The 18,950-nt window shown below is 41.2% G+C and overlaps 1 protein-coding gene across 2 annotated transcripts in view; it reads left to right on the top strand.

Annotated features, from left to right (window-relative positions):
- ADARB2 (adenosine deaminase RNA specific B2 (inactive)) overlaps positions 1 to 18,950 on the top strand; it is a 323,206-nt gene that overhangs the window by 41,381 nt on the left and 262,875 nt on the right. The window lies entirely within an intron of this gene.

Raw genomic sequence — 18,950 nt, 5'->3', positions numbered from 1 at the left:
GGATGAGATAGATTTGCTCTTTATGGCATGAGAAAATCCATGAGATTTTTTTACAGAAATTCTTTATAAAGACTATTCATTTTTATCACCATGAAGAAGGGAGGAGATATTATATAAGTTTTAACACAGCACAATCAATTTCTTGTCTGATGTTGGTAAAGGCAGGATTCTAAGCCTGATTGGCAGAAGAAACCCTAGGGCTAGCCACTAAAGATGGCCATTATCATTTATTAAGCAGGTGTTGAAATGAATTGGTCTTTTATCGTAATGCAGATTTACAGTGCATTAGGCAATCCATTTTTCAATTTAGTGTACTGCCTCTGATAAATTAACAGATGTCGATTGATTTTTTTTCCTTCAGTCCCCCTGTTTACACCTGACAGCCAGTGCTTTATAGCTGAGCAGTTATTTGAAGTTATAAACATTATAATTAGCAATTTTTTAATTAGGCTGACAATTAACAGGAGATTTGCAAAGCTGCTAATTTGACATGTCATACTCTCCACAGTGTTTATGTTAACCACTACTTGAGTGAATTCAATTGAACAGACCTACGGTGTCTGAAAAATCAATCTCAGAAGAACCCTTTTCCCCACTTGGCTAACATTACGGCACTTCAGGCAGAGAAGTGGGACTTCAATGAAATTTTACAATATGACAGTTCCAACAACTGAAGGTTAAGCAATGCACCCATGTTAGCTCAGAGATGCAATTAAACGTGATGTGCCAAACACAGGCACGTTCTGGACTCTTTTACTAATGTTGGGCTTTAAAGTTTTTATCTTTTAAGGACTAAGACCAAAAAAACCCAACAACCAACCAACCCCACACAACACAGAGTCTCAGCCCTGAAGATAACCTTATTTCCTTGGGTTGAAGAAAGGAAAAAAGAAAATACGTCATTCTAGTAAGTGCCTGAGTGGTCATTGATGAAATCTAGTAGCTTTTCCAGCAGAATACTGCATATCTGGAGTGGCATGAGTAGAAGTGTTACTGCAGTCTTGCTGCAGCATGTGGGAATGCCCTTCCCATTAATCTGTTCTTTCCAGAACCTTCCATTAATCTGACCTTCCTCTCAGGTGGTACAGAATGCTCTTCCTTCTTATTGAATTTTCTTTGGGAGCATTATCCACTGAATGCTATTGCCAGTCCAGACATAGAGGAGGCTGGGTGGATGCGAAGCAATAAGAGGGTTAGAGTTCAGCAAGAGAGAGGAGCTTGGATATGGAAAGAGGCAACTGATAAAAAGTTGCCTGCCAACACCAGGGTTAAGAAAAATTGGTGGGGCAGCCTGAGAAAACAAGTTTCTGATTGGCTGCTGCTGAAAGGACCAGAAGTGATGTGTTCTTAGGTCATTTCTGTGAACTAAGATACTTAATCACATCCACTTTGTAAGGGAAACAAGGCGAGGTTTTAAATGCAAATGGACTTGATTTTGACTGAGAACGCTCTCGGCCTTGAAGGACGTGGGTATTTCCTTCTCTTATATAGGTATTTTCTTAACTTTACTTCCGGGGTTTTTTTTTTGCATCAAGTCACGTACTTTCATCAGGTACCTGCTTCTTTTGTATTCTGTTTCTGAACTGGGTCCTCATTCTGTCCACTTGATGGCTCATCTGGTGGAAGCACCATTAGCCCTTAAACTAGAACACGGTAACAATAAAAAGAGAGAAAAAAAAATACAGTGTCTTGCACACCTTCTAAAAATCCTACTTCTTTAATCCTCTGCAGCCATCGAAAGATGTTCACACCCCTTCTCATGTTAGCCTTTCTTCCCTGAGGTCCTCGCTTCTGATGGAGACGTGCGCATCTTACATTGCATGGTGGTGAAGTACCAGGAGGAACCAGGATGCACAGAAAGCACAGCTCTCTGAAATACTCCCACTCTGCAGTCTCCCCACAGGAGCTCAAAAGAAGATCTAGACACACAGTTATTGAAACCTTTCATTCTACTGATATCACTAGTCCACGTATCTATGATTTCAGTAATTTTCTGAAGTCACCTGCTTCCTAAAAGCTGCATGAGAATGAATGAGGTGAGGTACTTACTCGGATTTCACTCCAGTCCAAAAGGAAGATAAGGAAAGGGGCTTATTTAAAGGGTGATCTAAATAAAGGTCTCAGGAGTTGATTCAAAATGGCAAAATACTTTGTGTATGCCTCACCTCTGATGTGGGATTTAACAGACAAATAATATCCTGCTTAACTTTAAAATATGGCCCCTGATAGTGACGTGGCATTGAAGTAATTTAATTTGAGTAGTGAAGAGTTTTACTACCTGGGAGTCATGCATGAAGTCACCGAGGGACAGATCTTTGGCAGGTACAGATTGTGACAGGCTCTGCCTCTGAAATATCCTGTTTTCTCACACAGAGGGAAAGATTTCATTTTCTATTTCCTTTCAGTGACTAAATAGACACAATTTTGGGTTCACAACCCAGTATGTTTTATAACTTAGAAAACTTAAATGCCAATTTCTTTCTCGAGCAATTAGACAAAGAGTATCTTAACATGGATCCATCAGAGCAAATGGGGAATTGATACCAAATGAGTTATAACTAAATAAGCGAAGCTGTGGTGCTAGCATCGTACTATTTTTGAGCTCAAACAGTTCTAATTAGTTACATGGATAATACCATGTGTGACATGAGGTATATTCAAGAATCCATCTACTACTTGTTTTATGTAAAATCCTGGTTGCTCATTTCAAACCGTGAGTCAAACACTGCTGCCAAGGAGTGCTATTAATGGGTGAAGTATCCAATTTTTTCCCTTGTGGGACCAACACCCACCCCCAAAGCAGCAATTCTCCTCTGAGAATGAGTCAGAAAAGAAGTATTTAATCACGACTAGCACTCACTACAGAGCTCATCTTCCCTACATTGATTGGGCAGGAAAGAGAGAAAGTTCTGGATTATGAAGGTGTCCTTGGGAAACCAAGAATCAAGGAGAATTCAAGAAATGAGTAGGAGGGGCCTTTCACAGGGAAATTTTTGGAAAGGGAGAAAAGAGGAGAAGAGGTTGTTTAAAACCTTGAATTCCATCTGGATTTTCTTCAACAAAAAGCGGGTGTACGAAAGAAAGACTGTTGTGGTAGATTAACAGATTTCTAGATAAGGTACATAGAGGTCACCATTCAATCAAGACGAAAAAGTTAATCTTGGGAGAAGGGATAAAGGTGGACCCTGAGGATAGTTATTAAGGTCGGAGAAGTTAGTTCTAGGCAGTAATTACAAAAAAGAGAAGAGACTATGCCTCCCTGCCAGTATGGGAGACAGGATCATGGTTTAGGAGATCTGTAGGTGGTGTAGGCAACCAGGGTGCTACACATGGCACTGACAGGCTTCAGCCCATCAGGGTAGCAAACCCTGCAGCGAGGATGAGACTGTTTCATAAGGGAAAAGTCCATATGAAGTGGATACTTTGAGAAGGGTGTGGGAGAGGGTTTAACTCCACAAAGCAAACTGGTTAATGCCATCACAGCCTTTTGAAACTCTTGCATAATGTCAAGAAGGCCCCATCCCATTAGGACAAAGGAGACACTGCTAATGCATATCCCAGAAAAGGATGCAAACAACACTCTAATTGAGAAAACTATTTATTTTGAGCTGTTTATTTAAGCACAGGAGGATTCCTAATGGAGCCATCAGACCTCACTCATTGGCTAATAGTTTAATTAGGCCCATCTGGTAGAGGCTGTGGAGAGAACTGTCCCAGCTCTCATATTGGCAGAGAGGTAATTTGTCATCCTGTGGCCCAGTGACTGGCACGCGAACATCTCTAAAGCCAAACAGAAGCTCAGCAATCTGTCTCACATGAGAATAGCTGAGAGCTATTGGAGGCGTTTGTGGTTCACCTTGGCACACCGAGGAGAAATGACACTATTGCACAGTATCCTTGAGATAACCTCAGCAGAGAAATTCAGGCAGAGTCCCTGAAAGTAAAGTCAATCTTGCCATTGTCAGCCAGACCAAATATAGGGAAAAGCTTTTTCCTCTCTTTCCCAGCATCTCCTCTTCTGTGCCATCCTGATAAAACAATACAGTGAAGATGTTTTCTGTTAGTTTCTGTTCAGGAGCATCTGTACTTCAGATACAAATTTCACTCCTAAAAAATCTTGGAACAGAAGAATTTCCCTTTTGGATGGGGGGAACTTGCTGTTTTTAAGAAACCCTGTTTCTACAAAACTCTTGTCAAGTGATGGAGCTGCAAATAAAAAACAGCACTGTAGAGACTTTACACAACTGTAACCAGTCTGTAAACTAAGTTGACACAACTATGGGTTAATTCAACTAAAGAACGAAAAAACTGTAACAGCAACTGCCTTAAAAGCTGGAATCAGTATTTTCTTCACAGTCTGGTGTTACTGTTAGTATAAGTGTTAGAAGATGTTAAAACCACCGCTGCCTCTTTACATGAGAAAACATGGGACAATGTACCAACAAAAGTTGTATCTCACATTTGTTTATCCAGCAGTATTAATGTGGCACTTATTCTTCATTCTAGTATAACCCCCTGCCTCTTCCAAAACCCTGAAAGCACTTAATATGTCAAATATTTTATCAGCCTCTTTTTACAGGCTCATAATGTCAGTGCTGACTAAACTAAAAGAAGCAAAAAGCTCATCCAATGCAAACATAGCAGTTTCCACTATAAATGACACTTGAAGAGTCTGAGTAGCCTCAGAGGAGAAATCATAGCTTAAAAAAAATCTGTAAGTCAATAAATCACGCAGCTTTATACATGTCAGGTACCTATCTATACCTTACAAAGGAAAAGATGGGAGCAATACAGAGATCAAAAGAACTGAAGAACTGAAAGCATCTGCACTGAATGTTTCAATTAATCTCTTGGGCAAACAGTCCATTGTGATCTCTTGACCAAAAAATGTTAGCATCCTTAAATTATTTTTCTCTGCCTGTTAGTATTCACCATAGTTTTCTCAGTGTAAGTTAATACTCCCTTTTATTGTAGGATTTTTTTGTGAGCTAGACATTGCTGAACCAAAGTGCTATGTTTGAATACCATAAATTGAGCTTTGAGCAGCCTGATCAAGTGAAAGATGTCCCTGCCCATGGCAGGAGGTTGGACTAGATGATCTTTGAAGGTGCCTTCCAACCCAAACCATTCTACGACTCAGTGAAACTGGATTTTGCTCCTCTTCTTACCTGGTCTGGTTGTGCATGCTGCTGCAGATGCACAGTTATACGTTCATACTTTATAGATGCTAATTTCTGTGTTCTTACAATGGAAATTAACACAAGTGAGTTCAAAGAGTTTCAGTCTGCAGTTCCAAACCTAGGAAATAATGCAGTTTACTAAAATTCTGCCAGTTTAGTTGCCCCATTAATTAATTTTGCTTCATATGCAAGTACAAGCATCATTAGTTTGTATCATTTTTAGCAACATCCTGAAAGAATCAGCAAGTCAGTTCTGTGCTCAGCCTGATAAACTGTCAAGAAAATTTTGCCAGCAAAGCTAACTTGTGCAGTGCAAATATTTACCAAGAGATTATCTATTCTTAAAACAAAGTCACTAATCCAGGTTGTCTCTTCCAGACATAATTCTGAGCATGTATATTGAGCAAGCTAAAAGCGTAGTAACAAAAATGTTTTGCAATGTAAGAGCTTCATGATCATCTGCTGCCTTCAGCCAAATCTCTTCTGAAAGCTCTTTGTTTTCTGTCTTGCTGCATTGTGAATTCTGCTTTGTTTACAAAAGTGGAGGAGACAGTGGATAGAGTAGAAGCATTTTGACTGTTTATGTATGCACTTGACTGGTATTAACAGGTATTTTTGACTCCTACTGATCAGTTTTCTTCTTACTCACCTGTCTCACTTGTCAGCACCATGTGGGGCAGGCGACAGTCTTGTTCTTGTTTTTTGTATTCCAGCTAAAATCTGGTGCATTTTATGTCTGAAGTGTCTAGTTTTGGTCTTGTATTGGTACTGCTATGATACAAATACTTCATAATAAATGAAATGCTACTAAAATTACTCAGCAGCATGCCTGCTTGCTACTGGAGAAGCTCAAGGGTGCCACATATAGTTTGCAGACTTGGAATAAAATTGATCTGCCATCATCTACGCTGGTAAAGGTGACATATAGAAATGAGTCCCTGGAGATCAGAGCAGCCTGAAGCTACAATATAGAGCTACATGGACCACATCAGCCACATCCCTGCCAGCTTGGATAGTGCAGGAGCGGCTTTCCAAAGGGGTGTTTTCCACAGGAGCTGCACCCCTGAGTCCTGGTGCCTCAAGGAGAGGCAAACAGGGTGGGTGCCCATGACATGGGACTGCCCAGCTGCCCATCCTGGGGGGGAATGGAGTGGCTGCCTAACACACACAGTGAAGAGCAAAAATGGTAGTGGGATAATAGATTACTTTACTGTGACCCAGAACAAAGTGCTGGATTACTTCAGGGAACTCAGGGAACCCCAAAGTAGATTAAAGGGACATTTTTCCTGTGAAGAATGAGAAAAAAAGATATCAAAGGTTTGTTCACTCTTATATGTTAGAAAAAGGCAATCCAACAGGAGAAGGCTCAAACTATCAATTTATCTTTGTGGAAGACTGTATGGTTATTTATCTTTTTTAATTATGCTCCAAAAGGAACATGGTGCTGCAATAAATAACATTAGGCAACAAAAAAGGGAGCAGCACAGAGAGCTGACTGTAGTGTGTTCCCCTCACCCTCTTCATTTTAACCTCCATAAAAGTGTGGGTTTTTCCATGTTGTTTGAGATATTCAAGACTCTGGTATTTCTGGAAGCAAGTGAAACACAGCTGCTTGCTGATTAAGGGGATACAGGAGATGGCAGGATTACATTAGTATGATGCATGTGCTGCTTCTCAGGGACCAGCGAGTTCCCAAATTTAGTGCCAGATACGCACACACACGGTCGCACCTGAGCGCATCTAAAAACGTCACACTTCCACCAAAGCCTGAGCACAGTTTATTATCACTTGTGTAGTAGAGAAAATCCATAAAATTCCTTGATGAGGATTGGGAAAGTTTTGATCCTTCTTTTAAAAGAATTGCAGTAACTTTGAAGGTTCTTTTTCACTTTTAATTCTCAAGACACCAGCTAGGGAGGGCATTTGAGCTGCAACATTTGTGTTGGGCCAGAACTTGTGCACAGTGAAAGCCTTTTCAGAAGTAATTGATTTTACAGGGCTTACTTTGAGAGGTTTTCAGTCAGGACCCTTATGAAGAGGTTTGCTTTCCAGACGATCGAGTGAACGACATCTCTCTGAAGTTTGCATTTTTCTGGAAGTTTGAACAACTTGGGTAGCCAAACTCACTGCTCTTCCTTGTTGTTTGGTATTTGGAAGCAAATTAAAGGGAATTAATTGAGAGGGTTTTTTTCTGGTGTAACTTTGGCCCTAAAGCTTTTTTGTAATCATTCTGTCAGTAATGTAACAATTTATCTTGCAGACAAGTCTAACAATGTCAGAATTTCAAAAGCTAAACAGGCTTTCATATTTATTTAAGCAGGAAAGAACTGTTGGGATTTTCATGTATGTTTTGCCTTTGTAAAAATAGAAGTTGGAGTGTGAAACATAGATCATCCTTCACACTCATCAGCATTTTAAAGCCTTCTCAATTGTTAACAGATTTGATGTAGCTACTAGAAAGATACGACTGCGTTGTGATTTACACCTACACTTTCCAATCCTGTAGTAGTCAGTTATATTACATTTTACTAAGTCTAATGTCAAGACTCTAAAATAAATTTTCAACCCTTTGAAAAAAATAATAAAGACAATGATAAAGGAAAATATATGCCTTCTCCAATCTCTTTGCAAAGTGATAGTTCTGATTTGCTATTTTTGCAGAGCTCAGAAAATTTTCCCCGAAAGAAATAATAATTATATAATTTGAAAATGAAAGATTAATGTATTCTGCATGACTTAACCTTATAGCGTAATAGCATAAAACAACATAAACATTTACAACAGAATGAATTGCAGAAATTGTAATACAGGTAAGTTATTTGAAGATTCATATTTCGCTGTATTTTCTACATATGACTCTGCGTTTTTATCAGGAACAGAGTATTTGGTTTGGCTTAGTGAATAGCAAACACCTTTCTGAATATGTTGTGCTAGTTTTGGCTGAGAAGGGGTTAATTCTCCTCACCGTGGGGGGGCGGCTGCCTTTCCAGCTTCCCGCGCTCTGCCGCGTGGCGGGGGGGGGGGGGGGGAGGGGCGGGGCCGTGGTGGGGGCGGCTGACCCCGACTGGCCAATGGCAGGTTCATCCCACACCACGTGACACCATGATTGAGGGGGGGCAGGTTGCGGCTGGGAAGCGGCGCGGCTGGGAAGCGGCGCGGCTCGGGTCGGCGGGCGGCGAGCGGCTGCGGCGCGTGCGGTTCGTTTTGGCGGTTCGTTCCCCCTCTCTCCTCCCTTCCCCCCTCCCCCGGGGCTTTGCGCCTCTCGTTGTTCTCCTCTACATTGCATTTCTATTGTTGTTTCTTTTAATTTTCATTATTAAACTGTTCTTATCCCAACCCACGAGCGTTACCCTTCTGATTCTCTCCCCCATCTACCGGTGGGGGAGTGAGCGAGCGGCTGTGTGGGGCTGAGCTGCCGGCTAAACCACGACATATGTACAAACCAACTAGGATGTAGCTATTTTGTACACTTTGCATACACTTTAACTCCTCAGAATCTATCAGCTCCAAAAAGAGCTGTCAAACCCTAGAGCACCGTGGCATTGTATTTAGCAATAATGTCAGGAATGATTGGAACTATTTGAAGTAAACTACAGAGTACATATCACCAAAGTCTGGCTAACTGAATCTTACCATCTGAATATAGGCTACAGCAGCCCCGTGTGTCATGCCCCATGTCCCTCTTCCCTCCTCTCCCTTATAGACAGGGCTGAACCGATCCCTAAATGTAATACAGGTGGTTAGGATCTAACCGCTGGCACTGTGTATTTGGCATGCCTCTCTGGTTTGACTCCTTTGCAGTCCAGCACTCATTACCCAATAGTTATACGTCCTGTAGCATCAGAGCAAGGCAGTATCCAGAATATCACGAGAAGGTCCACCAGAAGGTGTTTTGTTGGCAGGAATATCATTAATGACATAACTGAAACAGAGTCAGGACTTCCAAGTGAAAGAAAGATTCCTCCATTCAGAGACATCACTATGTTATGCCAATATGACAAACAACATTATTTTTTTTTAATTTAGAATTTTCCATTTTATCTTCCATCTTCTTCTGGGCAACTGTCCACAGAGAATATCAATGGGGAACTAGACACCACTGACATTTTGCCAGAGGATATTCATATACTATCCTATGCTGGCTGTGTTATGGTCTAGAAAGTCTCCAGCAGAATTTGAACAAAACTCCTACCTACTTGGTTCATTTATTTCAGCAGAGGGGCTTTAATACAACTGGTGGAAACTTTCAGTCTTATTGTCTGTGCTGTACCTACTGTATGGAGGCAGAGGATTTGAATTTTCAGGTGTGCTGATTCAATATTTCATGACTTCTGGTGGACTGGAGGGAAAACTACAAGTTTTGTTTGCTATTTTTAAAAGAAAGAAAATGATCTGGAAAGTTCCCTTGCATGGCTTGTCTGGTAGGACAGATGATCTAATGGCTCTTCTGGATCTAAAGATCTGCTAATCTTCCTCAAATTAAGAGGGTGACTTGAATGCATAGAATTAGGTATTTCAATACTGACTGCAACTGTCTGAGGAGAGTCTTTGCATCCTGCTGTTAATCCTTGCTTTGAACCAGAGTGTGAAAACTTTCTGGACTTGCAGATCATCTGGCTGATGTTATTAGCTCTCCTATGTTGAGGTTGAAGGAAGGAGAGGGGCAAGAAATGAGTCGGGCAGCTCTTCTCAGAAAGGGCATGGCTTGAGATGATATTTGCCACAGTGCTGTTAGAAAGTGCCTTGGATGCACTTTTCATCACTTGGCAAATTAGATCTCTTCCTGTCAGAAAGTTAGATTCTAAAAATGTACAATGTCTGTGGCAGAGATTTCCAACTGCCAACAAAAGGCTCGCTTTCATGAGGAAAATAATTTTAAATGCTTCTGAGTCATTGTGGAAAATACGGGCCATGACTGTGTCTGCAAAACCCCATTGAGCTGAGGCACGGAAGACAAGAAAAATTGCATTCATACCACTGTGATCATCATCTGTCCATTCAGCACAGTGCTCTCCAGGAAAAGACAAAGCTGGAGTGACAGCTCAAGGAGCAGCCTGTGTCTTTCTGTGTCACTGCTCGTGCTAACCTGTGGCACCACACAGGAGTCGGGGGGTTAGAGTGTGAGAAAGGAAGGCCTCTGTGCAAGTTTTTTTCTCCTCTTCTGTTTTCTTCATCCCCGAAGCCTTGATGTAAACTTGCTGTGATAGATGCAGGTGGCTAAAAATAGTGTAGTTTTTGTGTACCATACAAGCAAGTGAATAATTTTCTGCTGTAAGCAGGATGCCAAGGGACAGCAAAAACCTGATGGTAATGGCAGGTAAGGTACAATGATGGAGTGCGGCTTCCAGCCCACTAAATCAGTGGCAGAGTACCTGGCACATTTGCCAATGCTGCTGCAGCCGGAGAAGAGCCCTGGGGAAATGCTCCCTGCATTTAAAAATTATACTTGAGATATACATGTTTTATACTAGGAGTTTGAAAATTTATCCTTGCAGCGTAGGAACCCTGCAGTAACAAGTGATAGTTCTTGTTATATTACTTGTTGCAGCTTCTGCCTCCTGGATTTTCAAATTCTCTGCTTCTAGCCAGGAGTATACCATATATATCACCCCACCAGTTTAATAGTCTTGGGGCATGAAAATTTAAAAATTACAGTAAATGCTGGACAGAATCTAGGAAGAAACCATCACGATCAGTTCAGATTTTCCTGGTTGTACCTCTCATGTCATCAACCCTACATTTGGAATTTATTTCATACAATTATAACAGATGAGACAATTCTTATGTATAGGATTGTGCTCTGACTTTTGAACAAGTAGGGAATCCACTATAAAAATTCTGATTTTGACACTTTAGTGAGTATAAATCCCATTGTTATTTAGTGTCCTAATGCCATACTGGCTCCTACTAGCAGAGGCTTCCATTATCTGGAATGAAATCCTGATCCTTCTGAAGTCAAACAGCAGAATTCCCACTGACTCCAGTAGGACAGATTTAGCTCCCAGAACTGTGCAAGATTGTAAGTCACCTGCCACTAGCCAGATCCTTCAGCAGTGGGTATTTTTATCGAGTCGACCTCGTTTATGGAGTTGCCTCAGAAAGTCTGCTTAGTCTCAGAGAAGATACAACTGGAATAAAGCAGGTGCCTTCCTAATTGGAAAGTGGGGGAGGCTGAGTTTTACAAGAGGTATTTAGTGCTAAATAAGGAATAGAATTGTTTCCCTGGGGAGCTTGAAATCCTTTTAAAACTTTTATATCTTCCTATTTCTTTGCCTGTGGTTCCCACTGCCAGATGGAGCATTTCATGTCCCAGAAGGATGCACTTCTGTATCCTCACCAGGCTTACTTACCGCACAAGGGATGATGGAGGGAGCAGCCGGGAAGCAAGCCTGCTATTTGAGGGGTGGTGGCAGCAATGTTGCCCATGGGGTGCAAAGAGGCAGAGCAGAACAGGGTGTCTTGCCCTTTCTGTGCTCAGTATTGTTTATTATATGGCAAAGCCTGTCTGAATTCCTGAACTGAATAATGGACTGTGAATTGCATCCCCACTGCACCAGTATAATCTAAGATGTATAAATTTTCTACTCAGCATGTTTGTTTCTCCCACCATTGCAAGAAAACCAGATTTGGGAGGATGCTTAGATTCTTCCCCCTGGATGATGAATGCAGTCTATAGCCACACTCTCTTTCATTATGCAAATAGTTCAGACAAATCTTCCTTCCCTCTACTTCCCTATTTAAATGTGCTGTTGTGAACAAAAGATCCAGTGCCATTGCAAGAACTAATATTAGATTATTCACATCATTAGTTTAAATGAGATTACGATTACACCATCTGCATTCGGTTGTACTCCATTCAAACCTTGTCATTGCCTTTGCCAAACCCAAAATCTTTTGGGGTGTTTCTTTGAATAACTTTTATCTGTGTTTCCAGCCTATTCAAAGACACCTCGCTGCCTGTAATGGCTGCATTTAATTTCCTTTACTCAAACATTGCTGATTTGTGGGTCTTTATGTCAGATTATTAGTGTTTAAACTTGCACCTTTTAAAACTCAGATGCGAAATTCACCTCACATTGTTCTTTTTCTAAGCATTCCTTGCTTGCTAGAATACCCTGCAAATTAGCTAATTTTCTCTCATGCCTGACATTGGCAGCCAGATATGAAAGCCAACTTCACCAACTGGCAGAGTTCATCATCCAGTTGCTGGCCCTGCTGAGCACACATGGGACTCAAACCAGAAGCCCCGTGGTCCCCTGGCAGCAGATCTGTTGATAGCTGTGGAAGGGAGCTGCATCCTATGTCAGAGAGCTGAGCTTCTGGGAGCTGGAAGCAGCTCTTTCCACATCTCCCACCACCACGGTAATGTGCTGCTTAGCACACCAGTGGTCCCAGGACCAGCTGACACCCAACTGCCTGTGCGGTACTTGCTCTCCCACTGTGATTTGGCTGAAGTCTAAGGTGCTCTGTAGTTCTGAAAGCAAAGTCCTGCCAGTCTGACTGATACCCCTCCAACTGCCTGCTTTATATATACTTGAACATTTCGAGCAGTGCCTCCAGTTTTTATATCAATGTTTGCATTTGGTGACATTCACCTGACAGTCATCCTCCATGCCCCAGCTGCATTTAGCAGCTGTGCTGGTGGCAATTCCCCACTGCCGTGTCCTTCCTCAAATCCCCTCTCAGGATGGGAGAAGGTCGCTGAGCGTGGCACGCCTGGCAGCCTGCTCCCGTTCTGCATCTCGTCCCAATTCCCGCTCACCTGACGGAGTACCAGAGAGGTCACAGGCATTTGTCCTTTGGCTGCCAGAGGTGGCTCTGGTGCCTGGTGATTAGGCAGCTGGGCCTTCCTCTCCCCTGCTCATCTGCCTCTTGCCTGAAATACTTGCAGCGAAAAATAAAAGACTTGGGGAGAGCATGCTGAGATGCAGCTATAGGAAGAAAAAGGCACTGAACTAGCCCTTTCCTTTTTTATTTAAACCATCTGCAGCCATACAAGCTATCTGCCAGCTGTCCCCTATCTTCCAGAAGAATTCAAGTTGAGGGCAGCCTGTGGCATGTTTTGCATCATTTCTGTCATCAGAAGTAGAACTTTTGATTGCAGAAGACTGCATCCAGGATAAGGTTACAGTCATGGCAGATTACTTATAACATGTAATACAGCTTGTTAAATTTGCATAAAATGGCACGGGGGGGACAGCACAATTTGGCTGCTCCAAACACGATACATTCAGAGAGGGCAAAAGTAGTCCATTTATGTGCAAGCACACAGGTGTTATTTCTTCCTCTGATTTTGTAAATCTTTCATTTGTTTCCTTATTAGAGGACTATCCATTCAGTGTAAGGACTTTATCTTTGGTGTATTTTATGGGTCTATGTGTTATGGAGGCTTAAGGAATAGCAATAACCATACAACACAAAGTTGCAACACATCACGCACACAGTGTACAACACAGATCTTTTATTAAAGGGAGATGAAAGGTGGCCAGAGTTAAATTACTGACCTCGGTCTCAGGAGAGCTGAAAAATTCCCTGAGGTCGATGTCATTCCTCTTCAGCATTTTCATTTTCCCATATATAAAACAGAAATTTTCATTCCTTTCTGAGTGCCCTAAATATTTAAACTGTAAGCTTTGTATACTGTCTTATGGCATATTTATACTCAGTACTTAGTTCAGCCGGCTGCAGTGTTTTACAGAGCCCCTAGATGCTACTAAAATTTAAATTATGAATCAGTAACTTTGCAATATTTTCTGTCACATTCACCAAAGCTCATCCTGCCAAGTTTTGGAATGCCACGTGTTGATTAGACAAGATTTTAAATGTATGCTTAAAGTGTCATAGACAAAACCCGCCAATTCATATGGCTTTAATAAAATGTATACCAAATAAAAACAATTAAAAAAAGGTAGCCAGCATCCGTCTGCATTCAGATTTTAAATATAAGGAGCATTTGGAAGATGAGTACAGGACCCTGAGCTACAGTTTATTACAGCTTTTGTGTAGACCACTATTAAAGTTGGCTAGTTCATTCAGATACATATAAACAGCATTTCTGCTTTTACATTAACATTTTTCTGGCCTACATATTTCGACTATTATAATACTTTCCAAAACATTGGATGACTTGTTATTTTCTAAGGGTGAAGCCCATATTTTAGGCTGCTTTCCTATGTTGCAGTGTAGTTTCTGCATCGGTCTTGCCATTATAAATTATTAGAAATTGGTTCATTTTTTCTGTTTAGCTTCAAGTTTAACGTAGTCCTTTGAGAACGGTAATGGCAGCTAATGAGGCTTGTGAAGAGAGTCATCTCCTGTTTCAAAGTGCCCGTATAGCGAGGAGCAGAAGGCTAAGATTCCCTTACCCTGTTTACGACCTGACTCCGAATAATACAGGCTGCTGGAGAGAAGGTAATTTAATGCCCATTATTACCATACAATCCTGCACCTCCTTTGAAGCTGTCAGCTTCAAAATCAACTCGAGTCATGTATGTTCATTTTAAACCTTTGCCGAGTTTTTTATCAAAGCATGACACAGAGCTGCTTCTTAAACACCTGCCCTTTCTCACACACCAAAATTAACCACTTTCTCCTCATCTAACGAAAGGGAGAGATACTTTGAGGACCAAGCATATATAGTAACTGTTGAAACATGGCACCTAGAGAAGGAACATGCTAATTAGATTACTGAGGCACTTTAAAAGGATTTGCTTTCCTTATAGAGTGTGCAACACGGCTGGCATGTTAATCCAATTGTAAAGAAAATTATTTAAAGTAATAAATCATTAGCTTCACATTTTAGTGAAGTTTCTCATTTATATGCAGAAACATGGAAATTTGATGCATTTATGAAAGTACAAGACAATGCTCAGGTTGTTTGTGAGGTGGCAGGTTTGGCTTCCCCTGTGCCTGAAGTCAGAAGAGCAGATTCTCAGCTGTGGGGTGGATGTGATCTACAGGTGTCCTCCTGCCCACTTCTTTCATCTGCTGACCTTGGTACCTGACGTATGGGCATGTCACTTAGCACTTAGCTGCAGAGAGGCTAGAGTACTTGTAAAGGTTTTACAAGCTGTGAGGGAATTTGGTATTTGAAATAATTTCTTTGTAGAAGGACACGGGGGAACATTTTATGACCTTCACGTTTTTTATAAGCTGAACCTTCCCTGTGAGTTTGATCTGCTCTTCCTTCCCTGCTTCTCATCTACAATGAACACGATGCTAATTCTGTCTGCACAGAGCTATTTCTGTTGGATACTGTTCTGTGCTCTGCAGCAGTGCCTTGCTCCTTCAGGCCAGCAATGGCCAAATATACCTAGAACATGGTCCTTCATAGCCTGCTATCAGGTAATACAGACATTTTTCATTAGTAGGTGGCAACAAAAAAAAATATGGGTAAAGACCATGGCATACCTTAACGGTATTTTTTACAAGGAAATGACACGATCCTAATGTCACCCTGGCAAAGTCCATCCAACGCCTGAGGGCGTCAGAAAGTCACCAATGCCCGTGGATGAACCAGCTGGCCAGCAGGCTAGAAGGTATAGGAACATCTCAGGCACAGCAGAAGGGAGGTGAAGACTTTTCGCATTTCTGGATCTCTAATTTTAGTCTTTAAGTCAAAAGGGCAGAGGAAGCTGAAGCAAAGCAATGTGAATGTTAAGGAAGGGATCCTCACAGGTCCTGTTACCCTTCCATTCGGGTTTCTCCTCCACCTGAATAAAGGCATGCAGGGTAATCCATATAGAAATCACCTTCTAGGTAATGCAGTAAAATCAGTATGTATCTTTGGCTGTTTTCTTGGTGGCTTCAGAGACTAGAGCAAGTGTCAGGAGGTCAGGGAACTTCCCTGTGATAGTGAAAGTCAGAGGAACATGGCATCTCTAAGGGTTTAGACTTCTAAGTTCAAATCATCTTGAACATCAACAAAGCTGAGATTCATGCAGCAGATTTTGATAGTTTGTATATAGACTATAGAAGGTCTGGCAGCTGAATCAAAAGAAACTATGAGAAGGTTATATCTACTGAGTATGTTCTTCGGTTATCATATGAAAGTCTATTATTAATAGCAGCACATAAACTTCAAGGAGGATTGTCTCTTAGTATGAAATCCTGGAAGAGATGGGGCTGACTTCCTAATTGTTAAAGAGAAGGAGGAGGACACCTACTGTTAATATGTACCAAAAATGTTATTAAGTCCCCAGTGCTACAAGCAGCAAAATCTTGTAACTGATCCATGGAAGTGAGGTGAATTCTGGAATCCTTCATAACCCGTTTCAACTATTTGACAGCAAGTGTCATTAATGTAGGTATTCCTGCTGTGCATATTGGTAATGAAACCAATATCCATAGAAACATCACAGGACAATAGCATTCTTTGTGGGGGTGGATTGGTATGCAACTATTGGTAATAAAACAGTGTTAAAAAACAATAAGAGGTGGACAGCTAAAACCAGAATGAAAAGAATGTACTTAGGATGCTTTGAAACAGCTTTGAAAAGCTGTGATACTGGGGAAAAGTGAGTGTTCTCTTCTGACTCTACACAAAACGCTAGGCAAGAACCTGTGCACCACCTGGAAATCATATACAGGGGACTCCACTACAGCCAGCTTTTAAGCACAGTTGCCAGTAACTTAGAAGTTTTGACATCTTATAAAGAAGTTGCTTTCATGGAAAGCCCAGATAGTTAGGCTGCAAGTATTTGATCGCCTCATAGGGACAACCAAGCTGTCTGTACTCAAATATTGGTGCACCCAAACTACACCATTCAGGTCAGTGTGGCACTGCATGCTGTAGGTGAATGTTGCCTTGAATCCAAACTTTCAAGACAGCCTTGTGGCCATTTGGGTTTTAGAAAGCAGCACTTCTTACCTTAAGCACTGCATTTCAGCACTTTGGAAAGAACATGGGACATATTTTGATTTGTGCCGATCTGTTACCTCTTAGGAAAGTGGCTCCATCCCTGGCTTGAATCCTGAACTCCTGAAGTTGCTGTCCTGTTGATACTAAAAATCAAGCATTGCTGGATGTGTTAAGTAAACTCCGCGTTTCTGAATAAAGTTGCTGCCTACATCTGGGTCATCACTGAGGATCATTTTAGTGAGCCCTGAGCTCTGGCTGCCATATTGGAGATGCCGGGATCAGCGGAGGCCAGCAGTATCACAGAAAGGAAAGAATCAGCTTTGTGAAAATGGGACGGCGTGATGTGAACATATGTGGAGTTTTAAGTTAGAATATAAACCTTAAGCCAATCTGTCCTGCTTACAAATTTGATCTCCCTAAATTACGGGGATGAAGAGGGAAACAATAATATCAATAAAATAAAATCCTGTAGAATTAAAATAAAATCCTGTAAAATCAATAGGAAGCCTGCTGCATTTCAGTTAATGTGCAGCGGGTGCTAAAGAAATATTTAAAGTATCTTTCAAGGATTCAAATGAAAACTGGCTTCTATAAATACCAATTGGTTTACTTAAATGCATCCAACTGTGACAAAGAAGTGGTTAGAGGAGAAATAAATCAGAAGGAATTAAAATGTGTTTGTTTTCAGAAGTGACTACTGATTTCAGAGAAAAGCCATATTGGGTTGAATAAAAGTGGTAAATGTTTGCTCATTTATTTAAACCATATTCTTTCCATATATCAGTGTCAGTTCCACTGTTAATGAAATTAATTCAATTAAATGGGTTCAGCAAAACCATATCAATTAGAAAAATTAAACTGGCAACAGTAGCGGTAACACCCAAGTTGTTGATGCAAAAAGAATAATCCCATTGAAATTGATAAAATAAGCACAGAATTAATCCCAGGTACTGGATTGAATATAAATGGATTGAGGAGATATCCTGGATGTACATTTTGTGCATGTTTATACTTCTAGTATATAATTGTGAGCAGCAATTAAGCATGGTACTGGAGCATGGCTGTAACTGTTAATGTAAGTGTAGCTCTACTTTGACAAATCCAGCTAGAAGATGCAGGAGTTTGGGAATCTGGGATTGCATGCATTGGAAAAGAAAAGTAGAAAATCAGTGCATTTAGGGAAGGTCAGAATTATACAGCGAGGCATGTTCATGTAATGATTTGCCATATTATCTTATTTCTTTTATGTAGTTTTAAACCTGTGCATAGCTTTTGGTGCATTAGGCAGTGTTTTTTATGTGACTTAATAGGGACAAAACCAAAGTATATTACAGAGCCAAAGATTTAATAGAGAGAGGAGCTAATCCTCTGTGTGATCTTCCTGCTCTTTGTCCTCTTCTAGGCTTGAGAAACTACAGCTGTGATTGAAGCAAGGCCACACTGAGGAGCACTCTGTGCAAACGGGTACCATCCCGTTACTGCCCGAGTGTGACTTGCTCCAGCTGCGTTTTCTCTGGGCACAGAAAGGACCTCACAATAAACTTCAGGCCACACAGAAACCTATGGGAACGGTGATCTTGAATTCAGGAAACCTCAAATTCATCTGTGCAGTGTAGGTAGCTCAAAGAGCTGATGGGGAGTGTGATTAAATGCATTTGTTCTTGTCCTCCAAGCTCAGCTCTATAGCTCTGGAGCTGCATCCTCCTAATCAGAAGCTTCTAATCTCAATTCTCACTTTGGTGGAGTTTTTGCAATGGGATCTGCAGGTAGCAAAGGAAAACATTAAAAGGGGTTCATTTTGCTCAAGCTGGGGAAATTTCCTGTTTTGTTTTGATTTCCATATGTGCTGCATAAAGAAAGGGCCATGGGAACATTTTTTTAGGATCAAGACATTCTGATTTGAGAAGTCT

The sequence above is a fragment of the Phalacrocorax aristotelis genome, chromosome 2, assembly GCF_949628215.1.
Source record: "Phalacrocorax aristotelis chromosome 2, bGulAri2.1, whole genome shotgun sequence".
In the NCBI taxonomy this organism is placed as follows: Eukaryota; Metazoa; Chordata; class Aves; order Suliformes; family Phalacrocoracidae; genus Phalacrocorax; species Phalacrocorax aristotelis.
Note: the sequence above shows the minus strand (reverse complement) of the source record. Positions and strands in the feature narration are given on the sequence as shown.